At 43.3% G+C, this 18,105-nt stretch overlaps 1 protein-coding gene across 2 annotated transcripts in view; it reads right to left on the reverse strand.

Annotated features, from left to right (window-relative positions):
* Positions 1-18,105, reverse strand: part of LUZP2 (leucine zipper protein 2) — a 701,970-nt gene that overhangs the window by 193,404 nt on the left and 490,461 nt on the right. The window lies entirely within an intron of this gene.

Genomic DNA, 18,105 nt, shown 5'->3' on the forward strand with positions numbered 1-18,105 from the left:
ATTTTTTTACACTTTTTTTTATTTTTTTATTTTTTTTTATTATCACTTTTATTCCTATTACAAGGAAAACATCCCTTGTAATAGGAATGTGTGTGACAGGTACTCTTTATGGAGAGATGCGGGGTCAATAAGACCCCACATCTCTCCTCCAGGCTGGAAAGCATGAAATCGGTGAAAAAAAATTCACCGATCTCATGCTTGCTTTGTTTACTTACGGCTTTGTTTACTTACGGGGACCCGGGCGTGACGTCATCACATCGCGCTCGGGTCCTCCGACGATCATAGAGATGACTGGTGACCATCTGGTCACCAGTCATCTCTATGCTTCCTGCCAGAACCGGACGATTCGTTCTCCGGGCCCCCGATGGCACGGGAGAGCTCGGAGAAGCACCGGATGGCGGCGGGAGGGGGGGATGTCCCCTCCCGCTGCCTGTAAGAACGATCTAGCAGCGGAACCGCCACTATGATCATTCTTACGTTGTGCAGAATCGCCGGCAGAAGAGAAGGATATCTGAATGATGCCTCTAGCTGCAGGCATCATTCATATATCCCCCCACAAAGCCCAGGACGTCATATGACGTCCACCCGGATCGGTAGAGGTCCTTTGTGGACGTCATTTGACAATGGGCCGGGCGGGAAGTGGTTAAAGAGTAACTCCACTTGTGTTGAGAAACAAACATTTCCCTCTGGGTGATCCACGTACATTGCAAGGATCTTAATAAACTTTGTTGCAGATTCCTACCTTTAGTTATTCTGAAGAAATCCCTGTGTGTTTGTCTGTGCCCCTGTATGTATGTATATATATATATATATATATATAAAAGACTTGTGTGTGTGTGCCTATTTACAACTGGCTTCTTTTGAAAGGGTAACTCCTCTTTCATGGGGAAAGAAATAACAATTAAAGAAAAAAATAATATAGTGTATCAATTGCGACACAATTCAAATTGTAATTGAATGTTATTAAAAATGACCTTTCCTTTTCAATCTGCGGCTGCTAAAATTTTTGCTAAAAATAAATTTTTGTTGAGATACTCCCAATTGGAAAACACATCTAAAGGGATGCATGCCCAGCAGCTTTCTTCATTAGTGCTCCGCAGCTGCACAGCTGACTGATAATTATGAAACCACTCCCATCGACCCACTCAGTACAGAGGAACAAACAGTGATTTCTCCAGAATAACAAAAGTTAGGAATCTGCAACAAAGGTTGTTATAATCTTTGTAATATATATAGCTCACCCAGAGGGGAATGTTTTTTTCTCAACAAAAGTGGAGCTTCACTTTAACTGAGTAGGGTATCATGTGCACCTTACTCATTCACATAGGGGAGAGGATGATATTGGGGGAGGGGTGCCTTATCCTAAAGTTCCACCTGCACCCCCACAACTACTGAGTCAAGGTTATAGGCCAGAGGCCCTTGTCTTCATCAATATATCAACATGGGTTAGTAGGTATTGGCTTTCAGGGGGCCCCATGTATGTTTTTTTGCATGTGGAGCCCGACTAGAATCTATACCACTACCCACTAACACACAGCTCCTTTCTCTATCTGCAACATAGAGAGCGTCCTGACTCTCCTGCTCGCCCCCTTCCCCCTCAAGGGAGGGGGCGAGCACAACACTCCACACCAGGGAGAAAGCGTTGCATTACTGTGTGGAGTTACAGACAGAAGAACAGGAAGTGAGGATTTCTCAGAAGAAATAAGGACATTTAAAAGCAAAATGGAAGGATGAGGTAAGTGAAGGAGGACTGCATTAAGGTAAAGGAAGCTATTTAGGAAAACAAATTGTACCTTTACAACCCCTTTAAAGATGAAGAAAATTGATTTGACACATTTGCTCAAGGTCTCGATAGTTCAGTTTGGCTAATCGATTTCAGTAGGGTTTGGATTTGGCATCTGAATGTCTGATATGTTCAGCCAAATCTCCATGAACCAAACCCAGATGTGTCCGCCTCATCCCTAAAAAGCGCCATGCTCTTTTACATAACTTGCTAAGTCAAACTTTTATCTACAGCAGTTATGCAACAGATTCACAAAAAAATATTTTCTTAAGAAATGTGCACACATTGTGGCATCATGCCAAACATAGTGGAACGTAAATTTTAAGTTAACATGCATTTTAAGTCAACATTTATGGAACTACAGTTTACTTTTACGGTTCATTCACACCAATCCAAATTGATGTGGGTTGTGTTACAGCTGCCCATTCATTTGAACGGAACCACAAAAGACCAAAAAAACGAGGCTGCTCGGAACACAAAGGAGAAATGGCACATGACAGGGTGGACTGGAAGTCAGGAAAAGGGTTAGGCATGGGTGGGGAGTGGATTAAGGATTTGACTTGCAGTGCAGGGAGGAGGTGGTAAAACTTAAAAACCTCAAAGAGGAAAAGCCATTGAGGGGTGCAATTTGGCAAACGTGCTCATCCTCTTGGTAACAGTGTGGATATGGCTATAAATAGGAGTTCAAATGTTTGGGAAATTTAGGTATGGGAATAGGAAGAGGGACTTGTGGAACATGTTAAGTACCCTTAATGACCAGGCCATTTTTTGCCATACTGCACTGCGTCGCTTTAACTGACCATTGTGCAGCCGTGCGACACTGTACCCAAACAAAACTTTTTTCCCACAATTAGAGCTTTCTTTTGGTGGTATTTAATCACCTCTGCAGTTTCCATTTAATGCGTTATAAACAAAAAAAGCAACAATTTTTAAAAAATATATATATTTTTTAAATTTTGCTATAATAAATATCTAAAAATTAAAAAAAAATTTTTTAGAGGGTGCAAAATCTGGTGCAGTTGTGCATGGTAGCCAACCAGCTTCTAATTTCAGCTTGTTACATTAAGCTTTGACAATAAAACATGGAAGCTGATCGAAAATCGAAATTTCCGACAAGAAAACCGCGGATTTGTTTCTGACGGAATGTTGGCTCAAACTTGTGTTGCATACACACAGTCACACAAATGTTGTCGTAAATTCCAAACGTCAAGAACGCGGTGGCATACAACACTATGACGAGCCAAGAAAAATTTAGTTCTATGATTCCGAGCATGCGTAGAATTTTTGTGTGTCAGAATTGCATACAGACGATAGGAATTTCCAACAAGAACTTTTCCCAATCGGAAAATTTGAGAACCAGCTCTCAAATTTTTGCTGTCGGAAATTCCAACAGAAAATGTCCGATGGGGCCTATACACAGTCGGAATTTCCGACCAAAAGCTCACATAGAACTTTTCTTGTCGGAAATTGCGATCATATGTATGCGGCATTAGAGTAGGATTATTGCCCTTTGAGAAAGACAAGACTACCAGATTAATGGGAATATAGGACCAGATTCACAGAAAAAGTATGCCGGAGTATCTGCTGATACTCTGGCGTACTTTCAAATTTGCTGCGTCGTATCTTTATTTGTAAATCCCAAACAAAGATACGACGGCATTTGGCTAAGATCCGACAGGCGTACGGCTTCGTACGCCTTCGGATCTTAGGATGCAATACTTTGGCGACCGCTGGGTGGAGTTTGCGTCGTTTTCCGCGTCGGGTATGCAAATTAGCTGTTTACGGCGATCCACGAAGGTGGTGAAATATTAGACAGACCATGTTAAAGTATGGCCGAATTCCATTTTTTTTTTTTGCGTAAGTCGTCCGGGAATACGAAAGGACGTAACGCACGTCGCCGTTCAAAACATTACGTCGGGGCGACGTCATTTCACGCAAAGCACGGCGGGAAATTTCAAAACGGAGCATGAGCAGTACGTTCGGCGCGGGAACGCGCCTAATTTATATGGTACACGCACCATTTAAATTAGGCGGGCTTGCGCCGGACGGCTTTACGCTACGCCGCCGCAAGTTTACACGCAAGTGCTTTGTGAACCAAGCACTTACGCTGAAAACTTGCGGCGGAGTAACGTAAACGGGATACGTTACGCCGCTGCAAAGGTACGTGAATCTGGCCCATAGTTATTACAAACTAGTAATGCTACAGTATATTAACACTTTAAGCAGAGTTTTAGATTTAAAAGCCCACTAGTGACTGTTTTTAAGTCAGGGAATCATTTACGATTGTGTACCACTCCCACTTCAAAGAAATTGCACTTAAGATGAACATTAGCTAGTGTTCAGCACAATAAAACGTTCCATTTGAATAGCAATTCAGAATTCAAGGATGTGGAAAAGTGTTTATTATACAAGGTGCTTATCAGCAAATCACAGAGTATTAAAAGAGCATTCTTAAAAGCATTGAATAGTCCAGCGCAATCTCTATAATACAGATGTTCATCTACATCTAGTGTCTAAGCAGAACATCTGGTACTCTGTGAGAAGCAACAAAAAGCTAGCCTGTGTTGAAAGAGCATTCAAGTTAATGTAGAATAGGTTTCAAACACTATATACAGTATAAGTCAGAAATACAGTTTTGTAACATATGAACCATTAATTGAAAAAAAATCAAGGAAACAAACAAAAAAAATAAAACACAAAACAGGGGCCTCATTGTATTGTCACATTCAGTTTTTGTATCTTTCACTGACTTTGCATCCATATCTGCCCTACACCAGCTTTTCTTTCCACACCTTCCTTCAAGAATGATCCTTACCTTCATTCCCCTGTCCCTACTCTATGAACCTGTATAGGTGAATAGGCTCAAAATAAATGATCATACTTAGCTATATTTTCTTGTGACTTTTTCCTCTTATTTATTAATGTTGGTCCTGCCTCTGTGCTGCCTGGGTCCCCATTCTCGTGCTGCCATTTTGAAAATATCCATGATACTGTGCATGTGCAAGATGAAGTGCATGATGTCATGCATGCAATGTATAATACTTCCTGCATCTGTTTGGGAAAGAAAACCCTTTCTTAAAATCTCACAAGATCTCAGGGAGCTTTTTTGTAATTTTGTATGACACATGCGAGACAAAGCGCACATCATCTTGTGATTTAATCTTGCGCATGCGCAGTATGAAAGTGCTGCAAGATCTAAGGCCCTGTACACACAATCGGACAAAACCGATGAAAACGTTCAATTTCATCAGTCCAAACCGACCGTTTGTGGGCCCCATCGATCAGTTGTCCTTCGGTCCAAAAAAAAGAGAACTTGCTTTACAATTGAACCGATGGACGCCTAACCGATAGGTCAAAACCGATGGTTAGTACGCAAAAGCATTGGTTCAAAACACACGCATGCTCAGAATCAAGTCGACGCATGCTTGGAAGCATTGAACTTCATTTTTCTGTGCACGTCGTTGTGTTTTACGTCACCGCGTTGGACTTGATCGTTTTTTTAACTGATGGTGTGTAGGCACATCAGACCATCAGTCTGCTTCATCGGTTAACCGATAAAAATGGTCCTTCGGACCGTTCTCATCGGATGGACCGACCGTGTGTACGCGGCCTAACAGTTTAGGTATGGGATTTGCCTGAAGACAAAGGTGGTATTGCCTTGCCAGGGAGCATTTATTCTATGTTTCTAGGCCTATGTCACCACTGTCTTCAGGGAAACCAGAAAGTGAAAGAGAAAATAGGAATTAAGCAAAAAACTTAAAAAAAATTCAGGAGATTTCACATTAGCACCCTTTTTTAGGGAAAGGGGCAAAGGTCCACTTTAATGTCACATTGACTGTTCACTGAACCTATTCTCTCTGGAGAAGAGACGCTTGAGAGGGGATATGATTTAAATTTAAAAATAAAATACTGGTGACCCCACAATAAGGATAACCCTTTTTTTGTGGAAGGGAGTTTAACAAGACACGTTGCCACTCACTAAAATGAGAAGAAAATAGGTTTAACCTTAAGCTGCGTAAAGGGTTCTTTACTGTAAGGATGTGAAATGTCCTTCCACAGGTGGTGGTCTCAGCGGGGAGCATCGATAGTTTAAAAAAACGATTAGATAAGCACCTGACCGACCGCAACATACAGGGATATACAATGTAATACTGACATATCATCACACACATAGGTTGGACTTGATGGACTTGTGTCTTTTTTCAACCTCACCTACTATGTAACTTAGCAAGGGAATTTGCACTTTGTAAGGGATTTTGCAGCCCAGCGCTTTGTCAGATACGGTTCTGCTGACTTCCATCATCCCATTATGTGCAAGCAAAAATGCTGTTTCTATTCTATTTTCCTTGCATGTGATCTACTCTGAGTTGGATATTAAGGAGTGCCTAATAAAAACGTTTATGTTGTTGAAAGATCATAAATGTTTATTGGCTAAGAGCATCAAATAATGCCATTGACTTTGGGGAAAAAGACCTCCCCTTTCTTAAGGCATAAGACTTGTGTGTGCATAATGGCTGCTCATCTAATGCGCCTAGCCTGTCCATAGGACCAAAGCTCAAGAATTGCTGAAATGCCTCGTACACACGGCCAGACTTTCCGAGAAAAAATGACTGATAGGCTTTTTTTCTCGGAAATTCTGGTCGTGTGTGGCCTCCATCTGACTTTTTTTGTCGGAAGTCCGACGGACCTTAGATAGAGAACCTGTTCTCTATCTTTCCATCGGACTTCCAACGGACTCACGGCAGACTTTTGCATGGTCAAAAGTCCGACTGTGTGTACGAGGCAAAAGTTGAACTTCCTTTTTTTTTCAGTGGTTTTTAGTCCCATCATTATCCAGTAATGTTTCTGGTGTCTTTCCATAAGTTATCCTCTCCCCCTCAACACTGCTGTCATTCGCTCTATCCAACTGTGGACACCAGGCTTTGCCTAGTGGCCAAAAATAGGAAAGGCACATGATTTGAATTCTTTGCCGAGTTAAACTTCACCACATTCTCAAGGCTCTAGGACAAGCTCCCTTGCAAAGTTCAAAAGTGAACAGCCTATTTGCCTTAAACCCAACTAGGTCTTCTCTCTCTTCCCCTCTTTTATGACCCACCCAGGTATCCCTGTGATGATGCAAAGTGTAGCATTGTTGTGATGCCATCAGTGCCACTCTCTGCATGATTAAACTACTAAGGAAGGGCTCTACAGTGGTATTTCCTCAAGAGACGGTATGTTGTACTCAGTATTCATAGTACTGTATGGCCTCGTACACACGACCGAGAAACTCGACAGAATCCATTAAGAAACTTGGTGGGAGAGCTTTTTTGCCGAGGAAAATGGTCGTGTGTACGTTTTTCCTCGAGGAAACTGTCGAGGAACTCGACGAGGAAAAAAGGGAGCAAGTTCTCTTTTTCCTCGACTGGAGTCTCAACTTCCTCGTCGTGTTCCTCGTCGGGCTGGTTTTCAACGAGAAACTCGAGCGTGTGTATGCTAAGAAACCCGCGCATGCTCAGAATAAAGTATGAGACGGGAGTAAAAGTAGCATTTGTAATGGAGATAACACATTTTGAATGGGGTCTTAATGTAAGTGAAAACACTCTACTTATATAGCACAGTCTTAAAGTTAACATCATAAAAGGGTAACAATATTTTTCCAAACCAAACAGCATGTAAAGCCTCAAATCAATATATTCAACTGCAGCAGTAATAAAATATATGAAAGTAAACACAATAAAGAAAACAGATGGTGATCTATGAATTAATGTTTAGTTTACTTGTATTTGTTTTAATTGCAATTCAATAGCAATTACACACACAAGAAAAACAGAAAGGGAACATCTGCTTTTCTATTGCTAAATGGTCTTGTTACTTTTAATCCAGGAGGTAAAATAAAATTCTTACATAATCAGTTTTAAATTCATTTTTGATACTTGTAATACATACCAATGAAGCATAATTGTGTTTTGGATTTTGTGAAGCATTCAGAAACACTGTTCCTTGATGCAGGTTCATGTAGAATGTAGATTGCAAGGTGAGTTACCGGTAAGTAATACAATAGAGAAGTGTATTTGTCATTCAACAGGTATGGTTAATTGTAATACATTAATGCCGGGTTCACACTGGTACGACAAATGCTCCGACATTGGAAGTTCATGTCGCATGATGTGTGAAAATCAATGTCTCCCTATGAGAGCCGTCTTAACTGGTCCGACACAAGTCAGTCCGACTTTGAAAATGCTCCATGTACTACTTTGGTCCGACTTTGATCATACTTCAGCCCATTGAATATCATTGAAGTCGGATCATAGTAGGATCCTTGTCCTTACCATCTGACTTTTGACATCCGATATGGTGATTACAGCAGCAGTAAAATGAATTTATCTCAGACTGGGATTGTTTTGATTGGTCAAAGAACAAGTCAGACTATCACAAAGTCGAATCAAAGTAGTATCCTGTTCATTCAAGTCGGATGGATGTAGGACCAATGTAAGACCAATGTAGGACTGATGTCGCAGCGCAAAGTAGGATGAAAGTCCTATGACTGTCGTGTAGTATCAGTGTGAACCCAGGCTTTGAAGCTGATTGGTTACTATGCACAGCTGAACTAGATTATGTGTGCAACAGTTTTAGTAAATCTCTCCTTTTCCCGAATATAACATGCCAAGGCTCTTGGTTAGGTGTTTTTTTTTTTAAGAATAATGCCCTACCACCTGACAATGGCCAATCCATTGTATGTCATCTTCAGGCTTCAAGCAAAGGATGAAGAGATGTGTCCGATCTAGAGGACATACATGTTCTCTAGAGAACAAGATCAGAACACTCTTGAAGGGACAAAGAAAACCAATATATGTGTCAGGCCAGAAGTAGGTAGAGTAAACAGAGCAGGCTGGCTGGTACACTGCTGGTGCACCCAGGGCCGGACTGGGAATAAAAACCAGCCCTGTAAAAAAAATTCATACCAGCCCCATAGCATTATTATACCCGCGTAGCAGCATAGCGTCATTATTTTCTTGTTCATAAAAGGGAAAACCATACATTTTAAAGCACATTTGAAGAGTGTATTATATATTGATAAGACAGATATGAAAGCACATGGGCCTTTATATCTATAAAAGCAAATTTCAGTTAAAAGTGGTAAAAGTGTTCAATCATCAAGGGGGACCCCAGGAACTCAGATTGTGGGGGGGGGGGCACCTTCCGCAGAAAGAATACACTAGGGTAAGGGGGGTGGGTTACTGATATAAGGGGGAAACCTTTATATCACTGCCTCTTACATTATCGTATTCACTTTTCCTTATATCAGTGACCCCCCTCAGACTGGCCTAGTGGTGCTGTCACTGACCTTCTCAGGTACACTGTGCATGGCTTAGTCAGTCGGGTCCAGCTTGGTGGCTCTGGTTTCCTATAGTCTCCTCTCCACAGTCCACACCCATCTGACTTCGCCCATGACCCCCATCCCGGTGCACTCCCACCCTTAACTCCTCTCCTGATTTCCTCAGAGACTGCAGACATGATACAGGAGATGGTCAGAGGCTGCAGACATGATAAAAGAGCTCAATGCAGCCTCATCAGTACCCATGAAATGCAGCCTTACTGTGCCCACGAATGCAGCCTCACTGTGCCCATCAAATGCAGCTTCACTGTGCCCATCAAATGCAGCCTCACTGTGCTCATCAAATGCAGCCTCACTGTGCTCATCAAATGCAGCCTCACTGTGCCCACCATTGCAGCCTCACTGTGCCCACCCTTGCAGCCTCACTGTGCCCATAAATGCAGCCTTACTGTGCCCATCAAATGCAGTTTTACTGTGCCCATCAAATGCAGTCTCACTGTGCCCACAAATGCATTCTCACTGTGCCCATCATTGCAGCCCCTCCTTTGCCCCATGTCCCAGTCTGCAGTTCCTGTCTGTGGGAAGGTGTGCTGTTGGTGCTTGGTACGGTACCTTGCATGCCAGCAGGATATCCATGATTGCCATCAACAGGTAGGGTCTGTTTTCGTTTTGGATGGGGACAGTGCTCCTTCCAGAGGATCTGTTTTCTGTGAGATGGTGTGGTCCCCGGCCACCTGCACCTTCAGTTGTCCTCATTTTCTGCCCACAGTCAGCCTGTCCTGGGAAAGTGAGAGCACTGGGTGGAAGCTGGAGAGAAGGAAGAGCGGAGAGCACTGGCGGGGTTGGAGAGCACATGGGCGAGAGCAAAGAGCAGGGGGAGTGGAGATCACAGGGGTGGGGAGAGGAAAGGCTGGGGGCGGGGGGCTTGAGAGCACTGGGGAGGAGCCAAAAAGAACAGGGTTGGAGAGCACTAAGGAGGCTAAGAGTGTAGGGGTAAAGAGCACTGGGGGGGCAGAAAGAACAGGGAGGGATAGCACTGGGGCTGGAGAGAACTGGGTGGTACAAAGAGCAGGGGTGAGTGGAGAGCATTGGGGAGTGGAGAGCAATGGGGGAGCTTGAGAGCACCAGTGGGGGCCAGAAAAAATAGGGGTGGAAAGTACAGGGGTGCTGGAGCGCACTATAGGGGGGGCAGAGAGCACTGGCGGGGTTGGAGAGCACATGGGTGGGAGCAAAATGCAGGGGGAGTGGAGAGTACAGGGGTGGGGAGCGAAGAGTACTGGGGGGAGCTTGAGAGCACTGGAGGGGGAGCCAAAAAGAACAGAGGTGGAGAGCACCGTGGAGGCTGGAGAGCAATAGGTGGAGCTTGAGAGCCCCGGGGCGGGCAGAAAGAACAGGGGTTGAGAGCACTGGGGGGGAGAATAGGGTTTGGGAGCACTGAGGGGGGGGTGGAGAGCACTGGGGGGGAAGAAGAGGGGTGGAGAGCACTGGGGGGGAGTGGAGAGCACTGGGATGGTGGCTGGAGAAGGATGGGGCGAGCTGGAGAGCAGGGGGGGCAGAAAGAACAGGGGTGTAGAGAGGCTGGAGAGTGTGGTAGGGGGAAACAATGGGGGGAGGAGAACACTGGGGGGGAGCTTCAAGGAAAACTGGATAGGAGGAGAGGCAGGGGGCTGCATATACAGGAATTGAGCTTTCTATATTCCTCCATACAGGCGCTGAATGCTTGATTCTCCTCCTCTCCCTCCTGCAAGCATTCAGCGCCTGTATGGAGGAATATAGAAAGCTCAATTCCTGTATATGCAGCCCCATGCCGAATCCGATTCTCCTTAAGCACATAGGGCGGGCATCTCCTGTGTATCATAACTGAGCTGGCTGGCCAGGCTGTGTCTGTGTTTGGCAATGATGCTGTAATACGGTCCCGCCCCCCTAGACCGGCTCGTGTGATAGGCTAAACACTGATTCTATCTACTATGACATGAGCCGGTCTAGGGGGGCGGGGCCGTGTTACAGCGTCATCGCCGAACACAGACCAAGCCAGCCAGCTTAGTGATGATACACGGGAGAGAGGGGACAGGGAGCGCTGCAGCCACGGCCGCAACTGAAACCGACCTCAGGACAGGCAGCCTACCGGGAAATTTCCAGATTTCCCGGTAGGCCAGTCCGGCCCTGGGGGCACCGATTCGATGTCGGCGGAACAGCAAAAGTCTAATGCAAAACAGAAGCAGGTCAGAACAACCAAGTTGTAGTGGATAGCCTGGTAACACTGAAGGGTCAGGCAAAAGTGTGGTTTAGACAAGCTGGGTCACGGTATTGCATCAGCAGTGAGAAAGAGCAGGGTCAGAACAAGCTGGGTCATACACAAGTAGATCAAAGTTCAACCAGTACAGAGTCAGTAACAAGGAATAGCAGGGTTGGAACAAGCTGGGTCATGCACATGTAAATCAGAGAAGATATCAGCTGGGTCCAGCAGGAGTACACAAAGGTAACTACCATATCACAAGCACTGGTAGTATGCTGACACATGAACTAGCCAGCCACCATTGCTTTTCAAAGAGAACATGAGTTGTTCTAAGTCTTAACCACTTGCTGTCCGCCGCATAGCAGTTTTACTGCTACAGGGTGGCAGCTGTGCACCCGTATTTATGTGTGATCAGGCTCTTCCAGGTAGGAGGCGCACTGTCGGCAGCTCGCTCCCGCTGCAAACACAGAGTGGGAGCCCAGCGGTGGGTACTGTGGCACCTGCCAATCTTCCTGCAGAGAGACAGGACGGCGGTCTACCTATGTAAACAAGCACCTCCCACACTGTACAAAAACACTGGCCAAGCTCACAGTTAATCCTTTGATTTTCCCTGATGTTATCTCTTTCCATCCAGATTCATTAGTACAGTGACAGTGCATATTTTTTTTAGTGTATTTATGTCACTGATCCCCAAAAAGTGTCAATTAGTGTCAAAATTTCTGCTGCAATATAGCAGTGACCACTATAATTCACTGTTGGCTGCCATTACTAGTAAAAAAAAAAAAATATCCCATCGTTTGTAGACACTTTGTGCAAACCAATTAATATATGCTTATTGGTATATTTTTTTTACCAAAAATATGTAGCATTTTTTTAAGGCATATGTTTAATAGCAGAAAGTAAAAAATATATATATTTTTTTCTCAAATTTGTCCATCTTTTTTTGTTTATACCACCAAAAGAAAGCGATTTGTGGGCAAGAAAGGACATAAATTTTTTTCTGAATTCAGACCTGAAACAGACCAAAAGACTCACAGGGCTCCTGTGTAAATTCGTACTGGAGCCGCAGCAGAGATCTGTGAATGGGCTCCATAGAGACCGGGTCAAAATCCCCTGCTATTGCAAATTGGATGCTGGAAACCCCACCTCAATCCGAACTTGACAACAAAAAGGCAATGGCTCTGCTGAAAATTGAAGGTAGGAGGGTTAAGCACCTGTGCAAATGTGTAGATATTATGGGCCAGATTCACATAGAATTGCCATGGCGCAGCGTATCAGAGATACGCTACGCCGCCGTATCTTACCTGGCTCTAAGTCGAATCCAGGAAGATTTTGCGTCGTAAGTTACGGCGGCGTAGTGTATCTCTCGGCGCTTATTTCAAATTGGGCGGGTAGGGGGCGTGATTCATTTAAATGAAGTGCGTCCCCGCGCCGATTAAACTGCGCATGCTCCGTTTTGAAATTTCCCGCCGTGCTTTGCGCGAAATGACGTCGCATCAACGTCATTTTTTGAACTTCGACATGAGTTACGTCCTTTCCTATTCACGGACGACTTACGCAAAAAAAAAATATTAAAATTCGACGCGGGAACGACGGCCATACTTTTTTTTTTTTTTTAATTATAAATACAACTTTTATTTTTCAGTTTCTAACACAGCAAACATTACTTAATATTGTATATGAATATATAAAAAAGATGTGTAAAGCATTGAACTGTACAGTTGTTCTGGAATGTCAGGGATGAGATGACACTGATCACTTTGCCAATATGCTGAACTTGCTGGTGTGCAGGAAGGAAGAGCTGGATGGTTCAGTTCCTGGAGTTCTGCAGTGCATCTATGAGAACTTTATTGTACTCTGCAATCTGTTTCGTTACATTCTTCATCACTTGCCTGTAGTCACTTTCCTGACGGCCATACTTTAACATAGCAAGTCTATCTATACGCCACAAAATAGCAGCTTTAACTATACGCCGGGAAAAGCCGACTAGCGACGACGTAAGAGAATGTGACGGCCGCGCGTACCTTCGTGGATCGCCGGAAAAAGCTAATTAGCATACCCGACGCGCAAAACGACGCAAACTCCACCCAGCGGGCGCCGAAGTATTGCACCTATGATCCGAAGGCGTACAAAGCCGTACGTCTGTCGGATCGAAGCCAGAAGCCGTCGTATCTTGGTTTGAGGATTCAAACTAAAGATACAACACAGCAAATTTGAAAGTACGCCGGTGTATCAGTAGATACGCGGGCGTACTTGCTCTGAGAATCTGGCCCTATATACCTAAATAGAACCTTATTGTAGATTCTTGGTGCACACCTTTGTGTTAGGTGCTTGTAATAGAAAATATAAAACATATTTAAAAAAACAAATTGCAGACTGGCAATTAATTAGCAGTTCGGCAAACAGACTGGCACTAAAGTGAAGTCTGTAAAGTTTAGGGTCAAAAAAAAGTCAACAACTGCTATGTGGATAATTAAAACAAAATGCAATTTGGAAGTCTATTTTGTTGGCTGTTTGGCAAATGGACTGTCACTGGTGACTGGAGTAGGAGTTTCAGATGCAGAATGTCACAGGTGTTTCTATTTCAGAGAACAAAAAAAATTGGCAAGTGCAGTTTGTCAAGCCTCGTACACACGCATGGTTTTCTCGGCAAGAAAGCACTGCCAGCAGTTTTCTTGCTGGTTCTTACCGAGAGTGTGTACGAGGCTTTGAGGTTTCTCATCAAGAAAACTGCCCAGAATCTAGATGAGAAAAATAGAGAACCTGTTCTCTATTTTGTCGTTGTGAGATTGTCGGCAGAGTCTTTCCTGCCGAGAAACTTGAGCATGTGTATACTTACCTCTCCATGGAAACCCGCACATGCTCGAAATGACTTTGACGCATGCACGGTAGCTTCCAAGGCATAGGTAGGGTTAAACAAGATGGTGGCAATGGCATTGAATGTGATGAGCGTATGTTCGTCATAGTCGATGATGTCACCGCGTTCGTGCCATTCAAAAGAACGGCGGTTCTTTTGAACGGTGTGTCTGTACACTCGGCTGGCAAGAGAATCTTGCCAGGAATCTCATCAGATTCACTTTTCCCTCCTTAGGTAGAGTTGATACTGAGCCTGTGATCACAGCACTGCAACAACTTTGCTGACAAAGGCTCTCCTGTATTCTGATACTGATTACTATTAGCCTGGTTCACACGGGCGTGTCTTTGAAATCATAATGAAGTCAAAGCTGCATATCAGTGTGATATCAGTGTGATTTGCACTGCCGATTTCATTGCAACTTCATATTACAGAAGTCTATGCAAGTCGCAATGAAATTGATAAAAAGTTGTGCAGGAACCTTTTTCATAATTGCTGCAACTTGAGTGACTGGATGAACGTTTTCACCTCATCCCTTTAAACCTGAACACATATGATTTACACAGGTTCTGAAGCTAATTTAATGCAGATAAGTCTTCCAAGTGCCTTAATCCCGGAAGGTTTACCCGCCATTAACCAGGCCATTTTTTTGTGATTTGGCACTGCGCTATTTTAACTGACAATTGGGCGGTCATGCAACGCTGTACACAAATAGAGCTTTCTTTTGGTGGTATTTTATCACCTCTGCAGTTTTTATTTTTTTGCGCTATAAACAAAAAAGACAGACAATTTTGAATAAAAACAATATTTTTTGCTTTCTGCTATAAAACATACCCAATAAAAAACATGTAGAATATCTAATTTATTCATCAATTTAGGCCAATATGTATTCTGCTGCATATTTTTGGTAAAAAATCCCAATTAGCATATATTGATTGGTTTACGCAAAATTTATAGCGTCTACAAAGTATGGGATAGATTTATGGAATTTTATTTTATATAAAAAAAAATTAACTAGTAATGGTGTTGATCAGCAGACAAACTAAGTGACACTTTTGGGGACCAGTGACACTAATACAGTGATCAGTGCTAAAAAAATGCCCTCTAATGCCGCGTACACACAATCGGAAAGAAAAGTTTGATGTGAGTTTTTGGTCGGAAATTCTAACCGTGTGTAGACCCCATCAGACATTTTCTGTCGGAGATTCCGACAGCAAAAATTTGAGAGCTCGTTCTCAAATTTTCAGACGGGAAATGTTCTTGTCGGAATTTCCGATTGTCTGTAACCAATTCCGACTCACAGAAAAACACGCATGCTCTGAATCAAGCAGAAGAGCCGCACTGTCTTTTGAACTTCATTATTCTCGGCTCGTCGTACGTCACCGCGTTCTTGACGATCGGAATTTCAGACAACATTTGTGTGACCATGTGAATGCAACACAAGTTTGAGCCAAAATTCAGTCGGAAAAAAAAACATGTTTTTCTTGTCGGAATTTCTGATCATGTGTATGCGGCATTACTGTACTAATGACACTGGAAGGGAAAGGGGTTAATGTCAGGGGCGATCAAAGGGTTAATTGTGCTCCTAGGGAGTGCTTTCTAACGGTGCAGGGGATGGCTTAACAGGAGGAAAACAGAGATCCGTGTTTCTGCTTAGCAGGATCCTAAGATCTCCATTCTGCATCTCCGATCGTCCACCGTACCCTCTGATTGGCTCCCGCTGTGTCCAATCACAGCGTGTGCGTGCCCCAGGTCCTGTGCACGAAATCACGTACATTGGTCTGCATGGCAGTCATCCCAGAGGGAAGCCTCTTCTAAAGATGATGCACAAGAAATCTCTGCCACAGTATATCTGCATGGGGTGGTCCTTAAGTGGTTAGTGGTCAGCCAAAGAACCTGTGTAATTAAAGCAGGGTTCCAAGCATAATTTTTTATTTTTTTTGCAAGTTAAAATTAATCACATTAAATAGTCACTAAAACATATTAATAGCTCCCCAATCGTTCCAGAAATCATTGCAAACACTTGCCTTATATCCTCCAGCTCATGTTGTGGCCGTATCCATCATATGTGTGGGCATGTGAAGCCCAGTTCCTTTTTCCTCCTGGTTTTCAGGGAGAGGTGCATGCTGGGTGATTTTTAGGCACAGTAATGCCCAGAGACTCCTGGGAAAGGAGTGTCATCATTTCCCAGGAGGCAATGGGGTCTTAGGACAGGAAGTTGAGGCACCTAGGACCAGGAACTAGGCAGATTATGAAATCTGGCTAGTAACAGCCAGATAGAAGTGAGTAAAAAATGTATTTATTTTTGTAAAAAAAATGTTTTCATTAAAGGCAAGCTGTTAATAGAAAGTTCATTTTTAGGGTGGAACTCAGCTTTAATATGTGTTTGGATTGGGTGGCAACTTGTCATGCAACGTGAAACTGTCAAATTGCATGACAAGTCGCACCAATGTGAACAGGGGCTTAGGGTGGGTAAAAATTAGAAATTCAATTTTCCTGAAAAGTTTGCAAAAATTGGTAGATTTTAAGGACACAATAAATTAAACCATTCATCTCAACTATTCTGGACCTGCTCTGTTCCTAGTCTCATTACTTTCTTTCTCACAGAGAGGAAACAATGAGCAGCAAAAAAAAAAAAAAAAAGACCTATTTGCAAAAGCAAGCAAGCATTAATCAATAAATGATTAAATAATCAAATACAATAAAAAGTCAAAATGTGAATACAGAGAAAACTGAAAAACTGAAAAAAATCATTAAACTACCATAAATAAACCCTCTGCTCCAAATTTAAGATAGACATAAACAGGTTAAGAAGTGACATGGATTGGACAGTATCCCTAACTGCAAAATAGCACATGGGGTAACATTAACTCCTGCAGATTATTGATCCAAACTGACTTAAAAAAGCAGTCACTGCTCCATCTCCACAGCATTAACCACTTAACCCCTGGACCATATTGCTGGTCAAAGACCAGAGCACTCTTTGCGATTCGGCACTGCGTCGCTTTAACTGACAATTGTGCGGTTGTGCGACGTGGCTCCCAAACAAAATTTGAGTCCTTTTTCCCCACAAATAGAGCTATATTTTGGTGGTATTTGATCACCTCTGTGGTTTTTCGTTTTTGCGCTATAAAAAAAAATAGAGCGACAATTTTGAAAAAAAATAATATATTTTACTTTTTGATATAATAAATATCCCCCAAAAATATATATAAAAAAACGTTTTCCTCAGTTTAGGCCGATACGTATTCTTCTACATATTTTTTGTAAAAAAAATCGCAATAAGTGTTTATTGATTGGTTTGCGCAAAAGTTATAGCGTTTACAAAATAGGGGGTAGTTTTATGGCATTTGTATTAATATATTTTTTTAACTAGTAATAGCGGCGATCAGCGATTTTTTTTCGGTACTGCGACATTATGGTGGACACTTCGGACACTTTTGACACATTTTTGGGACCATTGGCATTTTTATAGCAATCAGTGCTATAAAAATGCATTGGATTACTATAAAAATGCCACTGGCAGGGAAGGGGTTAACACTAGGGTTAAGTATGTTCCCTGGGTGTGTTCTAACTGTAGGGGGGTGGACTCATTGGGGAAATGACTGATCGCTGTTCATACATTGTATGAACAGACGGTCAGGCATATCTCCCCTGACAGGACCGGGAGCTGTGTGTTTACACACACAGCTCCCGGTCCTTACTTTCTAACGAGCGATTATGTGTGCCCGGCGATGATCGCGCCTGCCGAGCACACGCACAGGAGCCGGGGGCGAGCGGGGGGAGGCTGCTGGGCGAGGTGACGTATAGCTACGTGCTCTCACCCAGCAGAGCCAACCTGCCGCCGTATAACTGTTATACGGCGGCTGTTCGGCAAGCAGTTAAAGAACTTTCTATTTCATCTCTGCTTCCTGGCT

This window comes from Rana temporaria, chromosome 11 (genome assembly GCF_905171775.1).
Source record: "Rana temporaria chromosome 11, aRanTem1.1, whole genome shotgun sequence".
NCBI lineage: Eukaryota > Metazoa > Chordata > Amphibia > Anura > Ranidae > Rana > Rana temporaria.